Genomic DNA, 18,996 nt, shown 5'->3' with positions numbered 1-18,996 from the left:
GTACGATGTGAGGTTAAATAGAATTTCTCAATAGAAAACGGTCATTTATCGATGGTAAAATAGTCATATAGAGGCAGTCCTCGCCTTACGATCGCTCGACTTACAAATGCCCGTACTTCCAATTCAGTTTTCATGACATAAAAAAAAATTACATTGACTTAAAACGCGAACTCGCAATTGCAAACTGAACCGTGGAGCGATTTTGTTCAGAGGAGCGATCCTCGTCGAGGTGTAATGAGTGGGCCTTGCGTTGTGTGCACGCACGCACGGACATGTCTATTATATGTGTGTGGTGAGCGGTGTGGTGTAGTGGTTAGCGCGCTGCGCTACAAACCCGGCGTCCCCAGTTCGATTCCTGCTCACGGCCGACACCAGTGACTAGTATCTGAACAGGTTCTTGGCCTCCCCTAGGTCGATTTAGCCTCAAATGACTACCTGGTGCATTGCGAAAAATATCGCTACTAGGGAAACCAAGGTGGCCGGGCGTGGTGCTTGTCACCCCACCCCCCTCGTGTGCCGTGCCGGCCTTCACAGGGCACTGCTCGCGAACAGCACTTGCCCCAACAGCCTGTTTAAAGCTACGCTGAGGATCGTTGTCATACTCGTCCCCAGCCTTCTCGACCCGGTTTCCGCCAATTCTCCCCCTTTTTCCCGCCCGTTCTCTCATATCTCCTCACCTGCTCCTCCCCCTCCCACTGTCACCGTCCCACTCCCCCTTACTTTTGGTGGGAATCCTTCCCCTGACATCCCTTTCATCACCCCCCCCCACCCCCCGAGAAAAAAAGTCATCGGTTCTGCTTACCCCCTCGGTCATTTCAGTCTCCCCATGACCACCCCCACCCCCCCACTTAGAGTGATGACAGGCCTTAACCCCCCCCCCCGCAACCATATAATTTAATATAACACAACAACAACATAAATTAAACGGTCTCCAGCCAGAGCCCCGTAACAGCCTGGACATCCACAGGCCGCAGATGACTGCGGCGGCTCCCTTCGCCGGAGGCCCTCTCGTCGCAGTCCCCAGTTCGGTGGTGTCGGTGTCGCCTTGTCCGGTGCTGCCGACTCTCCAGCCCCTGCGACCCCCGGTCATGCCACCTCTCTGTCAGGCCTCACATGGGGCGCTGTAGGTGACAAGGGAACACAGGGCACCGAACCCCATGCAGGTCGGCGAGTGGTGGCCGGCGACCTTGGCCTGGGTAGGGGTGATGATGATGGCTGTGACGATGGTGGTGACGATGTCGGTGATGGAGGTGGAGAGACGTATGGCTTAAGGCGGGTGGGGTGCACAAACCATCGTCGCTTACCCAGTTGGACCTGGACGCACTGAGATCGGAGTGCTTTAACGACCTTAACCGGCCCTTTCCAGGGTCGGCGCAGTTTCGGTGAGAGGCCGACCGGCATCTGAGGACAGTGTAGCTATGCCTGGTCCCCGACTTTAAAGGGCTTGGCTGTCACTGTCCTCAGGTGCCATACATTGCTCCCTTGGCTGGTGGACGATGCAGCCTCGGCTGCTTGGCGGGCCTCCCTTAAGTAAATGAGGGAGGCCTTTAGTGCCTTTGACCACACGTCGGCTCTCGCGGGAATGTCCGTCAGCTGCACCTCAATAGGCAGACGGGATCTCGTCCCTACATCAGGAAAAACGGCTAGAACCCCGTCGCTGCGTGCAGGGCCACCCTGTACGCCGCTAAGACCGATGGGATGTGGAGGTCCCAGTTGGAGTGGTTTTCGTCCACCACTTGGGACAGCATGGCTGCTATGGTGCAGTTAAGCCGCTCCACCATCCCATCGGTCTGGGGATGATACGGAGATGTTCAGACATTTTTAGTGCCCAGGATAGAGCAGACGGCCTGCCTTGATTCGTGAGCAACCGCTCCGGTGCCCCCTTATCAAGAACATAGCCCCCAACGAAAGCATCGGCAATGGTCTGTGCCATTTGGCCTGGGAGGGCCCACGCCATCGGCCACCTCGTGCGGTACTCGACTCCAACCAACAGGTATCTATTTCCCCGTGGCGTGACCGGCAGTGGTCCCAGGATGTCCAACACGACCAATTCGTTGACCCTGGTCACCGTGATGGGCTGCAGGGGCGCCCGGGTTACCAGGGGTGGTGGCTTCCGCCGCGTGCATTCGACGCAGGTGCACATTAGCGGTCATGCCTGGCCAGAAGTATTGACCCTGTAATGTGGACAGTGTCTTCCACCCCGCCAGATGTAGCAGCTGGCGGCAGTGCATGTCCATGACCAATTGTCGACGCGTGACTCTGAAACCACCAGGCATCGCTGGCGTCCTGCCAGGTCCCATCACATGAGGAGTCCTTCCATATGACGTACTCCTCCTCCCTGCCTCCGCTGAGGCACGTAGCTCTCGCAGCGGGGCCTCCTCCTGCTATAGACGTCTCCAATCTTCCAAGGTTAGCCCCAGGTATTGATCAGTCAGCTGGATCTCACCCTGTGCGCCCTCTGCCGTGTGTACGGGAGCGATGACCGTTCCCTCTGGCCTCGCCTCCTTGCAGCGTGCCATGCCTGTGTTGCATGCACAATGGCCCTGAGGCGCCAGCCGGGACAATGCGTCTGCGTTGGCGTGTCTTGTCCCCTTGTGATGTACCACTTGGTACCTGTATTCTTGCAGGCACTCTATCCACCTGGCCAGCTGGCCCGAAGGCTGGTCGATGCGGAGCGAATACTGCAAGGCCGCGTGGTCAGTGCGGACTGTAAATTTGCGACCATACAGGTAGGGTTGAAATTGCTGCACGAAGTGGACAACCGCCAAGAGCTCCCTACATGTGACGCAATAGCGCTGCTCCGCTGATGACAGCACGCGACTGCCATAGGCGATAACCACCTCCCGACCCTGCTGGATTTGTGACAAGACGCTGCCAATGCCCACATCACTAACGTCTGTGTCTAGAATAAAGGGGAGGCCAAAATCCGGAACGGCCAATGGTGGTGCATCTGTCAGACGCGAGCGCAGCTGCTGGAATGCCTCCTCCTCAAGAGGTTCCCAATAAAACCTCTGGTTCTTGGCTGTCAACACGTGCAAGGGCTTCACAATGGTTGCAAAGTTGGATACACTCCGGCGGTAGTAGGACACGAATCCCACAAACCTGCGTACCTCTGGAACCGTCGTGGGAACAGCCCAGGCCCTCACGCAGGCCGTCTTTCCGGATCTGTAGCCACTCCAGACTGACTGACGACGTGGCCCAGGTAGCGTACCGACGACTACATAAGGTAGCACTTCGACGGCTTGAGCTTCAGGTTCACGTTCAGGAACCGCAGGAATATCTGACACAATCGGCCAATGTGTTCATCGAATGATCGTCTGAAGACAATAACGCCATGGTGCTCGAGATAATCGTGGCCGATGCCCCCATGTCAACCAAGATGTGTGCCGACACTCCCGCTATTGCACCGACCGGGATCGAGGTTCCCGACGTGGCCGCTTTTATCCACCTTGCCAGCTTCCTCCATTGTGTCCGGCCACTGACCAGGCGGCGGCTCACTATCCTGCGGTATATGGCGAGGTGATGGAGAATGGATGTGAACGGGCCGAAGATGGGGTTCCCTCCTTTGGGGTGTATCGCAGCAGGGTGAATACACCCTTGTTACGTGGGGTGGGATCCCCACTGGGGTGCGGGCTGGGCTCCCCGTGTGGTGCGAAGTGCCCCCCCTTTGTGACGTGGGATGGGCCCGCCTTGTGGTGTGGGGCAGGATTGGGGGTGGGCCTTCCCGTGAGACCTTCCCCTCCCCCCTCCCCTTCCTTTGTCGTGGTGGCATGGGGCCCATTTTATGATGTGGCCCTTACGGTCCTGTCTCACTCCGCCGCATTGCGAGGGTGAGGCAGTGCGCGAGACTGCTCCACGGCGCACCGGCTGTTGCATGTGTTGCCTCACCCCCAGGGCTGTTGCCCCTGGCAACTCGCTGGTTTTGCAGGTAAATAGCGACATCACCCCGCGCAGCGACGTCACTCCCGGCCATGATGTCACCCCCGGCCGTGACTCCATCCCCGTTCGTGACCGTCACTTCCTGCAGCAAGGCCACTTCCGGCCGTGACATCACCCTCGACTGCGACGCCACTTCCGACCGAGATTACACTTCGGTCCACAATGTCACGTCCGCCCGTGACTCGATTCCCTTCCCCGTCGCGGCCCCTGTCCCCATCGCGGTCCCCAGCCCCGTCGCGGTACCGAGCCCTGTCGCAGTCCCCAGCCTCATCACAATCCCCGGCCCCGGCCCTGCCGCGGTCCCCGGCCCTGGCCCCACCGCGGTCCCCGGCCCCGTCGCGATCCCTAGCCCCCGACCAGGACGATGGAGCCCGGACGGGACAGCGTCAATCGCCTGGTTCCTGTCGGTGTTTGGCCGCAGCAGGTTCCAGGTGGAGTTTGCTGTCTCTGGCTCCCCTCGTCACATGCCCCTCTCGACCGCAATGGTGCGTTTCGTAGGCTAGCCCTCGGATGGCCGCGTAAACCTCCCACAGTGATGGCTCCGGCTCAGATGCTGGAGGTTCGTTCTCAGCTGCCACGTAGGCAGCCTGCGGCGACGGTGCAGGTTCGGCGATTGGCGTTGATGGTCCCGGTAGCTCCACGGTAACAGCCCGGCTGCTTCCCCCCGCCGCACCACCCACCTGGCCCATAGGTAGTGCCCGGCCCATGACCTGTTCATGGGCTTGTAGGATTCGGGTAGCCCACAGCGAGGTACATTCTTCCAGCATCACCACTGGCATTACATCGCCTGCGCAGCAAACGTAGGCGATGAGGTGCTCGACCACGAGGTTCTCGAGTACCTCGTCAGCCAGGCGAGGGAAAGCCCTCCTCGCCAACACGACCAGCTCACCACTGTAAGCTAAAGGGGACTGGACTCTCTAGACCCCTGCTGGCGGTCCTGGAACCGTCTAAAGGCGCCCTGAGCTGGGCAGTAGATCTCCCCCAAAGCCTCGTAGGCCGCCTGTAGCGTGGTCTTGCTGTGCGTGGGAAGGGAGGTGTAAGAGGCGAGCGCATCGTCGTCTAGAATGGATGGCAACGCTCGTAGTGCCTCTTCATCCACCCATTCGAGAGCGTGGAAGGCAGCCTCGAATCGGCGGATGAATGCCTCCCAATCACCTCCCTCGGCCACGAATTTCTCAACGGGCCCCAGCCCGCGCACCAGTCCTGCCACCTGCTTTCCCCATTGGGTGTTTAGCCCTGGTGGCTTTGGCGGGAGCGGCGGCGGCGGCTGGCGTGACGAGGCTGGTTGCGGCTCATGCCTGGTTGGATGACCTCCGGGTCTCGTGGTACCTCCTCCCCTAGTACGAGTGGGATTCCACAACTCCAGTCTTGCCTTCACAATACATTCCTCTTTGTAATCATGGGTCAACATGTTCTACCCTGATCGCTGTGAAACAATGTGTGCATGCACTCTCGAATAACCTGATTTTCACGTTTTTGTTCTATTTGTCACTTCCATATAATATTAAATATGCCCAGTGCCTTGCATCAAGTGTCTCACATGATGTAGTCCTTGCCTGACAGGTGTATTTTATAATACACTCTCGTACAGAAGTATGCAAAAGTTGCTCATTTTGAAGTTGTTTTATTTGTGTATGTGATTACTTGCATTTGTACATTTGATTTAATATAAATTGTTACATTTTATCGTAAAACCCTTTTGAGTAGGTGGATAAACATAAAAATATATAATTTCAAACTGAAAAAGCGTATATGTTTATACGTGTAGTGTAATAGCGCCGGCTGGTGGACAGCAGCGGCAACTGTGGTGGACAGAATACACACGCCGGTGAGGGTGTGTTGGCAGAGCAGAGGAACTAGGGCAAGAGTCACGGAGGACCCCATCTGGAGGCCCCTGGAACCTGCTAATGGGTTCGAGAAGGGAGGTGCAGTCAGAGCGGAGCCAGGCCGCGTGAATAGCATAATAAGAGCTGAGAGAGGGAGCTCAAGGCTGCCGGTAATGGGCGTGGACTCGTCTCGTCGTTGCTGCCATCTCGTCACCGTCGTCGCTGCCGTCTCCGCTAGATATTACGCTACAAAAGATAGTGGTTGACTATCTCAGTCAGCGCCATAAGTGTGAGACGGCTAGTGTTATTTACAGGCTAGGCTAAGCTACTGTGCAGAGTGTGTGGACGAGACCATGGAAGATGTTTAGTAAAAAAGGTGCCTCCTATGAACTCTGTCTCCAAATCGTTGATACTACACACGTATCTGTATTTTGATGTATAATGTTTGACTAGAGAAAAATAGTCATTGCAGTTTCTCTGCTGTGCGTATTCGGCTGCATGATAGCATATTGTGAATGACTGAAAACTTTCCTCACACTAGCTTCCTTTAACTCAACATAATTTAACTGTCTTGCAAACTTGAGCAACTTTTGTTCACTCTTTCATTTTGTGAACGTATGTTTGTGTAAAATATATATGCAAATTATCAGCAAGGTGTATATTGTTAACGTATGCATTTTATTAGCGGAAGTGTGCATTTTTGAGCTAGGAGTGATTTGAAAGGATGGAGGGAGGGGAGGGAGTCGATCCTAAGCTGAGAAGCAAAATAATTCCAGGAATATGGGGCAGCATCGTGAAAGGACATTTACTTTTACTTACATGATGAAGACAGACCAGTGGCGGTGTTTTCGGATGTGGTGGTAAAATTGTAGGTGATATAGAGTTTGCAATGATGAGTTCTATAGTGAAGGGCTAACCCAAAAAAAACCATTGCGAACCACCTTCACCCATGCCTGGCGCACGGGTCGTTCCGCCAAAAGAAAGTCATCCGTGTCCTACGCGATGGAGGTGGGGAGGGACGGGTGCCAGCAGCACCACGGCCGCCCCAGGACGCAAGTGCACCACCACAGTTCGCCTTACCAACATGTGCGTCGCTAGGGCACCGACATTTTAGCTTTGAAGATTAACTTTAAGGCAAAAGATGTAGATTATCAATGGGCTGTTGTACCTATAGTTGTAAATTGTTAAACTTATTTAGCACCGTACGTAGCCAACCATGCTCATCAGAGGTTCAGGGGAAGGATAAAAAACTAAACATAAATACGTTCTAAAGATATTAATAAACAATCTCGATGTAAAATTGCATAGCTCCAGTAGTTTGCTAATGTTGGAGGGAAAGGATTCCAGATAGCCGAAGAAGTGCACCTGAAAGTGCATAATGCAGTGACCGACTTTATTCGATTGCCAGCCAAAAGCCACTTCAAGGATGACCAGAGTACACGCGATGGTTTACAATGCTTCACAAGAACAGCAAAATATTCTCGTTCATTTTTGGCGAGCATTTTGTGTGTAATGAGTGCGACTTCATAATGTATTAGTTTGGCAACCGAAAGCCAATGCAGCTCGGTGGGCACTGGACGGACATGGTTCGATCTTGCACGACCCATCACGACACGTACCATCAAATTTTGTACACACTGCAGCTTTATAATGTTTTTGCCAGACGTCTCGTAAAGTAGCGAGTTGCAATGATCGATTTTTGTCGGTACAATAATACACACACACCGTGTTGGCTATGGCATGACTTAATAGTGGTCGAATGTGTCGTAAATCCGTGGAATGGAAATAGCAGGACCAGAATATATTCGTATGTGAAGATAAAACGACATTCTATATCGAGTATGGTGCCACGGCTCTTTAGATGAGAAGAAAACGGAAACCTGGCGTCTGCAACAGCCACACCTAGTCCTCCCAAAAATGTTTCGCCTGAGCCTAAATGCCAACCAGCAGAATCTGTGATTTTGTGGTTTATACAAAACATTTAGATTTGATATAAACCACAGGTGCACTCTTCGCGTGCAATTTTTGAGGTCATTGAGGCTCTCCATATCTAATTTTGACTTCACTGCGATATACACTTGCGTATCATAAGCATATTGATGGAACTTGATGTCATCGATGAGATGACATCGGTGAACAGAGAGACGTATGCCCTGTAGTGCACCAACTGGATTTGTACGGACATTTTCAAGTTAAACGTTAAACTGAACTAATCCACTTCTCCAAAAAGATCACACTCAGTCAAAACTCGAGATCAAGTGTGAAAATGCTCACGTCTTACAATGCACTGCTAGAGAGTGTACAAAATCTTCATATTATAATTAACCTCGAACAAACTTTTCCCACATATCTCAATTCTTCAGGGCCCTGTATCTCCACCAATATTCCTGACCAGATATGTAAATTAAGACCCTCCCACATGTTGTCATCACATTTGGACTGATCTACTGCAACTGCATCTACTAAAGTTTACACAAATCCATCATCTCAAAACTCTAAATAATTCTAGAATAATGACAATTTGTAAATTGCCTTTACAAGGGCTATCTGAACAAACAACAAACACCTTAATCATTAGTCTATAGGCCATTGAAGTGAGAAATATATGTAGTGTCATTTACAACTTTAAAAATGTGGGTTTTTGAGTGAATGTTTAAATGATAACATCTTGAAAATACAGTGTCTGACAGTTTGAGGCGGGCAAGATCAGAGGTGTGGTCCCTAAACACTGTTGACTGCATTCCTAACGAATGCCATCAAGGCACCTGTCCATTTCAGAATTTTTAAAGTCACAATGACTTATGGGCGAAGGGGTGACACCGGGTTATGTGAGACCGCATGCACGCACACAATCACGTGAATTTATTTCAGGAGTGAGGCCAGGTAATTTTTAAAGATGATTTATGAAGGGGCATTCATAGCAAAGGCATTACTAGCATGCCGGAATCTAGTTTTACATCACGGTGGTGAGATGTTCACTACCTCGTCTGGTCGTAGGTTCGATCCTGACCCTGACGTCTGTATATTTGAAGTTTGCATGTTTTCCCCGTGGTAAGGTGGATTTTCTCCGTGTCCTCCGGATCTTTCCCTCCACATTTAGAAATATTCTCTTCGATTATGTGGCTGCTATAAATTTCTACGTAATAAACCACTTACTTGAGCTATCATTTGTGGCCAGGTCGCATCTGAAACATAGCTATATAGCTCAGTGGGCCTTACTTGATAATATAGCAATATTCTTTGGGTCTTTCGGTAAAGTCACGTAGATAGGTTGAAAGAAAATAACAAAAAACTACGGTTCGATCACAACACAAGCGATCGTCATCAGGAGGAAATAAGAGTAAAGCTGCTGAGGCAGACTGTTTTAAAGGTTTATAATGAGTGTAGCCCAAGGGTCATAAACAAAGTTAGCAGGGCTAGTGATGTTAATGTGAGAAATTAGCATGTTAATGTAGGATCGCAGAGCCGCTGCCGCATCAGCGCACGAGGTGGCTGTGTTAGTGTGAGAAATTAAACTGTTAATGCAAAATCAGAGCCGAAAATAACAACATCGGAAGGTAAGGTGGAATCATCACAGCCAGATATGACTTAAACTGGTTAATAACGTCCTTCCAATGATTGCTCAGCTTGTACCCATCGTCTCGGTTGAAATTGTGTCTATAAATATGGATGGCTTCATGAACAAATCTTGTTGATCGCCAGTTGGTTTGCAAAGTACCTTCGTCTTGGAGAAATCAAGTTCGTGTGAGCCCACCGCATTAAAACAATTGTAATGAGAGAGCACACCGACGGGTGACAGAAGGCTGCATAGGCATTGCCGCATCGGTGATAGCCAATCAAAGCTGCGGGTTCGATCTGGGCCAAAGTTCATGGGCAGAGCTCATGGGTGTATGAGGGAACCATCGAGAAAATTCTGAGGGGGGCGTGGTCAGAGGCGGGACTCCAACCACGCTCCGCCGAGAAGGATATAAGGAGAGGCAAGAGGTGGACTCGGGGTTCGGTGTGAAAGCCTGGGTCCGGACTGCATCTCCGCCATCTCGTTCAGCCACCGACCACGTGGCAGCCTCGAGGGCCGAAGCTCCCCCCCACTCCCGGCATGGTCAACCAGTGGTGTGCGGGGGAGGTGAGAGCGAGGGAAGCCGCGCGGGGACAGAAGAGCAGTGAGCGCGTGCATGCGGCGTGAAAGAGAGAGATAGACCATCTGGAAGGGAGTGCGGAGCTGAGCAGTATTAACTAATAAAGAAAGAACGCTAGTCTCAACTTGTCGTGGAAGTCGTTTATTACAACTGGACTACAGTGGGCGAAGATGTCCAAACATCTCAAGAATAAAAACCCACCTGTGGTGTCTTCCGACGACGACAACTCAGTCACCCAGGACCTGCTGACCCCGGGTGCCGTGGACCCGTTTACTGGAACCACGGCGGGTGCAGTCATTGTGCCAGAAACAGACGGCGCGGGGGCGCCATCCTCGTCTCCGCATGCGGACGACGGCTGGCAGCGCGTTGCGGAGCAGCTGGACTCGCTCCGCACTGTTTATCTCCAGCTGGTCACGCTGGTCGCGTCGTCTGCGGGGACGGATCGGCCACAGGATGTGTCGCCGAGGGGCAACGAGCAGAGGCCTCTTCAAGGGATCTTGGAGGGTCCCCCCGCCATTGCTGCCGCAGGAGGATTGTCTGCCATTACGCACGTGATGGACGCCACGCGGCAGGAGGCTGCCATTTAGGTGTGGCTGTTGGGATGCGGTTGGAGCCCGCCATTTCTGTGCAGCCGTGTGGCGAGCCACCATGCGGAGTTGCCGCTGCCAAAGGCGGCGGAGTGGGGCGTAGCCACCATCTTCCTCACATAAAGGAATCCGTCGCGGTGGGCGGCGACTGGAGCACTTTCACATGGCGGTTTGAGTCGGCATTCCGTTTGGTGCGATGGACGGAAGAGGAGGCCTTGGGTGCTTTGCCTACCGTGCTCGATTACCAGACACTGGCGGTCTTCCACTCGATTCCTCCGGACAAGAAGAAGTCCTTGAAGGACGTGTATGCCGAGATGGCTGAGGTTTAAGAGCCGCCTTCGGATACCCAGTGGAAATTCATGCATTGTAAGCATGGGAGTAACGAATCTCCCCTTGCCTACCGCGGTGCCTTGCTGGCGCTAGCGGTGGCTGCTTATCCCGATGCCAAGCCTGAAACGCTCGATCCTCTCATCTTAGGTAAGATACTGGAGTTGGCAAATGATATGGGGGTTTCGCTGCTGTGGGTGGCCATGAGCCGCTGACGTCCCAGTGGGCTGCCAAATGCCTCAACGTGCAAGACAACTTACAGCTTTGGGTCCAGATGGCTGCTTGGACGGGAGACCTGGCTTGTGACGGTGAGCCTAAGGGATGGTCGCCATTGAAGGTCATCCCCATCCCAGACGACGCGGGTGACAGGGAACTGGCAGCCGCCGTTCCTCGTTGGGACCCGCAACGGGGGGCTGAGTCACGGTTCGCGCGGGGGTGAAGAGGGGGCTGCTCGGTGGGCTGCTGTTACATGTGTAACAGGTTCCGGAGACACTTGTAGAGGTAACTTCTTTATTACAATACAACACTCCAACAGTCCAACAGTCCTGATACTCTGTTACAGCCTAGGTACACAGCCTAGCTACACAGCCTAGATACTCTACTCTGGCTACGCTCCGGAACTCGCCCTCACAAGGTCGTAGAGTCGGGAGTTCCAGAGTCCCAGCGCTGGCTCTCACAGCATCCCCGGGTCTTCAGATGGCTGGTCGTGGGTCTTGGGTCTTGAGTTACAACTGGGCCCCGATCGTCCAGGGAGCTCTCCTTTTATGCCTGGTACAACGAGGGGTGGGGCCGTGTGCGCCCCCAGATATCCCACAGAGCACACACAGCCCCCCCCTTTGGCGGCGCCAAGGGGATTAAGCGTCTGGACCCCCTGGGAACTCAACGCCTGGCGCCCAGAGGCTTAAGCGTCTGGACCCACCTGGGAACCCAGAGCCCCCAGCAGCCCCTCCCTTCTTATGTCACTACACATGCTTCAACTGTGGCCACTTGAGCCACTTTGCCAGGAATTGCCGGAGTCGGCCTCGTCCCACGACCCCTCCTGCAGCTCCGGCTCCAGCTCCAGCTGTGGGTTGGTTCCACATTTTGCTTCGATCGCTACACCTCTGCATGTGCTCACTGCAAAAAATCAGAAATTTAAATGGGGACCTGAGGAGGAGGCTGCGTTCGTGGCCCTTCAGGATCACCTGGCGGCTGCACCGATGCTCGATTACCCTGATTTTTCATTGCCGTTTATATTGGACACCGATGCCGGCGATACAGGGAATTGGCGCCGTCTTGTCCCGTTCTAAGGATGGTTTAGAAAAAGTTGTTGCGTATGGCAACAACTTGTCCTGTCGCCGGCTGAGAGCCACTACTGTGTGACGAGAAGGGAACTGTTGGCAATCGTCCACTTTGTGCGTCAATATCGGCCTTACCTGTATGGCAGGAAATTCGTCGTGCATACTGACCATGCAGCTCTCCAATACTCCTTGAAAATTGAGCAACCATCTGGTCAGCTGTCCCGCTGGCTTGAGACCTTACAGGAGTTCTCCTTCAATGTCATTTACCATAAGGGCTCTCGGCATCATAATCCGGACGCACTATCTAAATTGTCACACAGTTCCCTATGTGCGTGTTCGTCGGGCACCAATCGGTGTACACGGTTCCCTCCATCTCCTCGTCCTGTCATGTCCACGGTGGTTGATTCCGTGGTGCATGTCAGTCCAGGGCTGGCTGACGGCGTCTTGCATCTTCCGCGCTCTGTATGGGTGCGCGAGCAATTGCTGGATGACTCCTTGGTTTCCTTGTGGCGTCATGCTGATTGCGCGTTGGACTCCTCTGCGGCAGATGATGCAGGACGAGTGGCGTTGCAGGACGGCCTTTTGATGTGGAGGGAGGATCTGGTTGGCCGGTGGTGTGTGGTAGTTCCCGTTGCACTCCGGCACGAATTGGTTTGAGTGTTGCATGCTGAGAAGTTGTTGCACCTGTGCGTGCAGAAAACCCTGCTCACGCTGCAAAGGGATTACTTTTGGCCTGGCATGACGGCCGAAATCGCTGACCGATTGGGACTTGAATATGCCCGGGCGTGCCCTCCGCCTATCGGATGGCCCCACACGCTTCCACCGGATACTCGACATTTTTTCTTATGTATGGGCGGGAGAATGTGCCGCCCATTAGGGCGCAATTGGGGACGGCCATGAAAGGGCCCAAACAAACGCTCCCCAAACACGTTTGCGACTCTATACGCCGCATTACTGAGGTGCGGGAGGCAGCGCGAATTAGCACAGCCAAGACTCAATCTCATAACGAGCGTTGCACGTGATGGTCTGGCCGCGAAATACCGTGGTCTGTGGGTGATTGGGTCTGGCTTCATTGCCCTCAGGTGCCTGTGAGCACCTCTCCCAAATTGCACAGGCCGTGGCAGGGGCCTGTGGAGTTATTGAAAATTCGGCATCCTCAGTGTGTGCGCATCCGGGCGGGATCCCGTCGTTGGTTCGTCCACACGTCCCGGTTGAAACTATTCTTTTCCCCACGCGTCGGTTCCTCATCTCCAAAGATTGGCATGCCAGGGTCTGATGTGTCCAACGTGCCAACCCAGTTGCCGGTTGATCTCCCGAAGGACTCTGTGTTGCCGCCCACAGCCGCCCAGGGCCTGAGGACTTCTGCTGCTGACAACTCCGCTCGAGCAGGCCCTACATCGGCCGCATGCACCGCTGCACCGTCGGCATTTCCACCTCTCACTGCGTCAGAGCCAGCGAGGCCGCACGTCGATGTTAGGGACGGTGCGGCGTCGCGGACCCGTTCCAAGTCCAGCCGTTAGCGTTAATTCCTCTAATTCACGCCCGTTCTTGGGTTGCGTTCGTTGCATTCTGTTGTTGTTCTTATGCTCGTCAGATTCTTCGGTAATGCTCTCCCATTATCTGGTTTTACCGTCTTCCTAGCCGGGACGGCTAGTATTTTTCTCCCGGGGGGGGGGGGGGGGGGGGGTTATGTAATGAAAGAGCACACCGACGGGTGACAGAGGGCTGCATAGGCATTGCTGCATCGGTGATAGCCAATCAGGGTTCGATCTGGGCCAAAGTTCATGGGCGGAGCTCATGGGTGTATGCGGAAACCATCGAGAAGGTTCTGAGGGGGGCATGGTTAGAGGCGGGGTTTCGCTCCGCCGAGAAGGATATAAGGAGAGGCAAGAGGTGGACTCAGGGTTCGGTGTGGAAGCCTGGGTCCGGACTGCATCTCTGCCATCTCGTCCAGCCACCGACTACGTGGCAGCCTCGAGGGCTGAAGTTCTCCCGACTCCCGGCACGCCGTCAACCAACGGTGTGCGGGGGAGGCGAGAGCGAGGAAAGCTGCGTGGGGATGGAGGAGCAGTGAGCGTGCATGCGGCGTGAAAGAGAGAGAGAGACCATCTGGAAGGGAGTGCAAAGCCGAGCAGTCATAACTAATAAAGAAAGGACGCAAGTCTCAACTTGTCGTGGAAGTCGTTTATTACACAATGATCAGCCACGGCCGAGGTATTGGTCCGACCGTGTTTCAGATCTACCTTATGTTCACGGACACGTTCCGAGACATGTCGCTTAGTTTCCCCAATGTAACTACTGCCACAGACACTGCTTAGTTTGCAGACGCCAGGGTATTGCATGTCAGGGATCACATCCTTCACAGATGGGATCAGATCACGAATTGTATGTACTGTGTTCAATCGAACCTGGATCTTGTGTTTGCTCATGATTTTGGAAATATTTTTGGTGACCCCTGCTATGTATGGCAAGGTGATGGTTTTGATTGGGTCCTCAGATGGTTCTTTCCCAACGGTCGGGGTGATAGCTTTACGAATTGTGTAGTCTGAATATTCATAAATTTTGAGAGCTTGGTGTACGTGTTGAAAAAGATAAGTCCTACTTTTATTCAATGTTTCTAATGGATGCCAGCACTCACATCATACATGCACACTGTTTCCTATTTTGTCATCATTTGCAAAAGGAGTAAGGAATGGATGGATCAATGTGTGCGTGTCGTCTCGTTCCTGGTTCATGAAATTTGCCATGCTTATAATGGACAATGCCATTTTAGTTTTTCAAAGCTGTTTTGTTAATATTGCGCAAAAAGATTCCACCCCTCCAGTCTTGCCTTCACAATACATTCCTCCTTGTAATCATGTGTCAACATGTTCTACCCTGACCGCTGTGACACAACGTGTGCATTCTCAAATAACCTGATTTTCCCGTTTTTGTTAGCATTTCATTGTGACTTTCATAGAATCTTAAACATGCAAGTGCCTTGCATCCTGTCTCTCAGAATATAGTAATTTCCTGTCAGGTGTATTTTATCGTAAACTCTCGTACAGAAGTATGCATAAGTTGCTAATTTTTCAATATTCTTTTGGGTATGTGATTACTTGCTTTGTACATTTGATTTAATTTAATTGTTACATTTCATCGTAAAACCCTTTTGAGTCGGTGTATAAGCATAAAACGACTTAATAAAAAAAAAAACGTTTACCTTTGCACGTATCTTCATTTGAATGTATAATGTTTGACTAGAGACAAATACTCTTTGTAGATACACTGATGTGCGTATTCGACTGTATGACAGCATATTGTGAATGACTGAAAACTTTGCTCACACCAGCTTCCTTTAACTCATTATGATTTTAACTGTCTTTCAAACTTGAGCAACCTTTTTCACCCTTTCATTTTGTGAACGTATGTTTGTGTAAATAATATATGCAAATAATGAGCAAGGTGTACACTGTTAATGTATGCCTTTTGTTAGCGGAACTGTAAATACTGAGCTAGGAGTGATTTGAAACTGTGGAGGGAGGGGAGTGGATGATAAGCTAAGAAGCAAAGTCATTCCAGGAATATGGGGCAGCATCGTGAAAGTACATTTATTTTTACTTTGATGATGAAGAGTGCCCAGTGGGTGTTTTCGAATGTCAAGGGTGGTCAAATTATAGGTGATATAGAGTTTGCAATGATGAGTTATATTGCGGGCATTAATGGCAAAGTGGATGGCCAACCGTATAAAACCTACTAACCGCCAAGAGAAAGTCAACTGTGTCCTTCACGATACAGGTGGAGGAGAGACGGGTGCCAGCGTCACCGCCGGCCGCCCCAGGACGCAAGTCCCCCACCAAAGTTCGCCTCACCAACATGTGCGTCGCTAGGGCATCGACATTTTAGCTTTGAGGATTAACTTTAAGGCAGGAGATGTAGATAATTATCAATAGGCTGTTGTGTCTATAGTTGTGAATTGTTAAACTTATATAGCACCGTGCATAGCTAGCCATGCTCATCAGAGGTTCGGGGGAAGGACACCAAACTAAGCAGAAATCGGTTCTAAAGAAATTCGTTTCCAATCTTGATGGAAAATTGCATAGTTCCAGTTGCTTCAGAATGTTAGAAGGAAGAGCATTCCAGATGGCCGAAGAAGTGCACCTTAAAGCGCGTGATGCAGTGACCGTCTTTATTCGATAGCCAGACAAAAGCCACTGCATGCAAGGATGACCGGAGTACACGTGATGGTTTATGATCCTTGACGAGATCATCAAGGTATTGTGGTTCAGTTGTGGCAAGCATTTTGTGTGTAATGAATGCGACTTTATAATGTATTTGTTTGGGAACCGAAAGTCAATGCAGTTTAGTGAGCACTGGACGGACATGGTTCGATCTTGAATTATCCATCACGACACGTACCAACGAATGTTGTATACGCTGCAGCTTTATAATGTTTTTGCCAGACGTCTCATATAGTAGCGAGTTGCAATTATCGATTTTTTTTCGTTACTATAATGCACGCCACTGTGTTGGCTATGCCATGACTCAATGGTGGTCGAATGTGTCGTAAAGCCCCAAAATTAAACTTGCAGGACCCGGATATATTTCGTACGTGGAGGTCAAACGACATTCTGTATCGAGTATGTGGCTGTTTAGATTAGTAGAAAATTGAATCCTGGCGACTGCGACAGCCACACCTAGTCTTTCAAAAAATATTTCGCCTGAGCCTAAATGCCAACCCGCAGAACCTGCGAATGTTTTGCATTAAGCAACATTTCGTTTTGTATTAACCACATGTGCACTGCTCGCGTGCAATCTAAGAGGTTATTGAGGCTTTCGATATCTAACTTCACTGTTGAATACACTTGCGTATCAGAAGCATATTGATGGAACTTGATGTCATCGATGAGATGACATCAGTGATTGGAGAGACGTATGTGTGTGCTCACAGGCACGGACACGTGTGTGTATGTGTGAAAGAGAGTGTGTGGGGAGCATTGTGGTGTAGCCGGTAGTGCGTTGCGCTCCGAACCCGGCGTCCCGAGTTCGATTCCCGCTCACGGCCGACCCCACTTACCTAGGGCCTCTCCTAGGTCGACTCAGCCTCAAATGAGGACCTGGTGCCAAGCGTAAATATCCTCACTAGGGCCGGCCTTTCATAGGCGCTGCTCGCTAGCAGCACTTGCCCCAACTGGCTGTTAAGGCTACACGGAGGAGCGTGGGTGCGTGGGAGCGTGGGTGCGTGGGAGCGTGGGTGCGTGGTGACTCGTTGCCCCCCTTCAAACTGCAAGCTAGTATCAAGACTGAAGGTTAGTGAAAATATATTTATGTTATTTTACTTGATGTTTTATTTTATTTTCAGTATTGTTACAGTGTCACGTGAAGTATTCTGAATGACGGCGGGAAACCACTTGACGGGTAGCACACTTTATTAACACTTGTCTTTCCACAATAACACGTGTGGTCACTATTTCTCACGCTACACGTTCCACTCGACACGTGTGGTCACTACAACTCACGCTACACGTTCCCCTCAACACGTGTGGTCACTACAGCTCACGCTACACGCTCACGGCACTCCAGCCCCGTAGCGTCCGTGGAACCTACAGACCCACCCCAGCTTGGGCGTGGGTCACGACCTCTGGGTCCCGTGGCCTGGCCCTCACATGGACGTCCGGCCCCGGGTCCCAAGGTCCCGCCTCTGAGCCACACAGGGCCCCGGTCCTCACAAGGACAGCGGGACTAGGTGTCTCAGGGCCCTATCTCTTCCTCCTCCGTCTTCTGTCTTCACTGGTCACCAACTCCCCGCGCGCCTGCGCGCACCGCCTTATATAGCCTCCGCTCCCGGGAGACGGAGCGTATGCGGACCGCGACGTGAGCACCCCCCTTAGTTGACCAATCACCACGCGCTGCCACACGATCCCTTCGCTGTCAGCGCGCGTCACCGATACCCAGCCAATCACCGCCTCATAACCCATGACCCCGCGCTGACCTATGATCCTTCACCGTCAGCGCGCGTCACCAACACACACAGCCAATCACCACGCGCTGCCACACGATCCTTACCCCAGCGCGTATCACCACTACATCACCCCCTCCCACATAGCTCGCAGCCGATCCGGCTGCTAAACAACACAACAACAACAATAACAACAACAAAATCCCCACCCCCCAGTGTGCCCCGTAACACAACAACAAACAACACAACGACACAACACCAGACAATAACCTATGTACAAACCGACGAACAATACAATAAAAAGTCAACAACAACATACAACACCAGACAACAACCTATGTACAAACCGACGAACAATACAATAAAAGTAATTCCGAGAAAAAACCGTGTCCAGTGTCTCCGTAACTATCGATCCCCCCTCCGCTCGCTCCTCAAACGGGGTGATAGAGCAGTCGAGCGGATGGGGAACGCAGTGACGAGATGCTCCGGCCGCATCGGCCCCTCATTTATTTGGTTAGGAAAAGTTGCGCGACTTAGCGCGAGTCCGCCTGGCCGGTCCATCGTACGGGACGGGACGCTGACGACCGTCTGGTGGCTCCGGCAGCCCCGGAAGGCACGGTTCGGGCCTGGAAGGACCGGCTGTGTCGCGGGGATCCGGCCGCCGGTGGTCGGCAGCTGTCAGTTCCGAGACACCTGGGAGCGGATCAGGCGGAGACATTTCCCTCCTCGGGTCGTCGGTCACGTCACATGCTCGGTCCTTACGACACAAAGGGAGGCCATATGGAGGCGAGAACGGTTTCAGCCGGGAGGGGTGAACGTACCAACGGCGCTTTCCCCATTTTATCTGAACACACTGGGGGCGTGCAACCCGCACGACCTCCACGGGTCCCCGCCATGGCCTCAACAATTTAGGCGACGTAGCCAAAGGTGCCTGAGGGCAGTGCAGCCAGGCCCTATCGCCCG

This window comes from Lampetra planeri, chromosome 76, assembly GCF_965212315.1.
Source record: "Lampetra planeri chromosome 76, kcLamPlan1.2.h2, whole genome shotgun sequence".
NCBI classification, from domain to species: domain Eukaryota; kingdom Metazoa; phylum Chordata; class Hyperoartia; order Petromyzontiformes; family Petromyzontidae; genus Lampetra; species Lampetra planeri.
Note: the sequence above shows the minus strand (reverse complement) of the source record.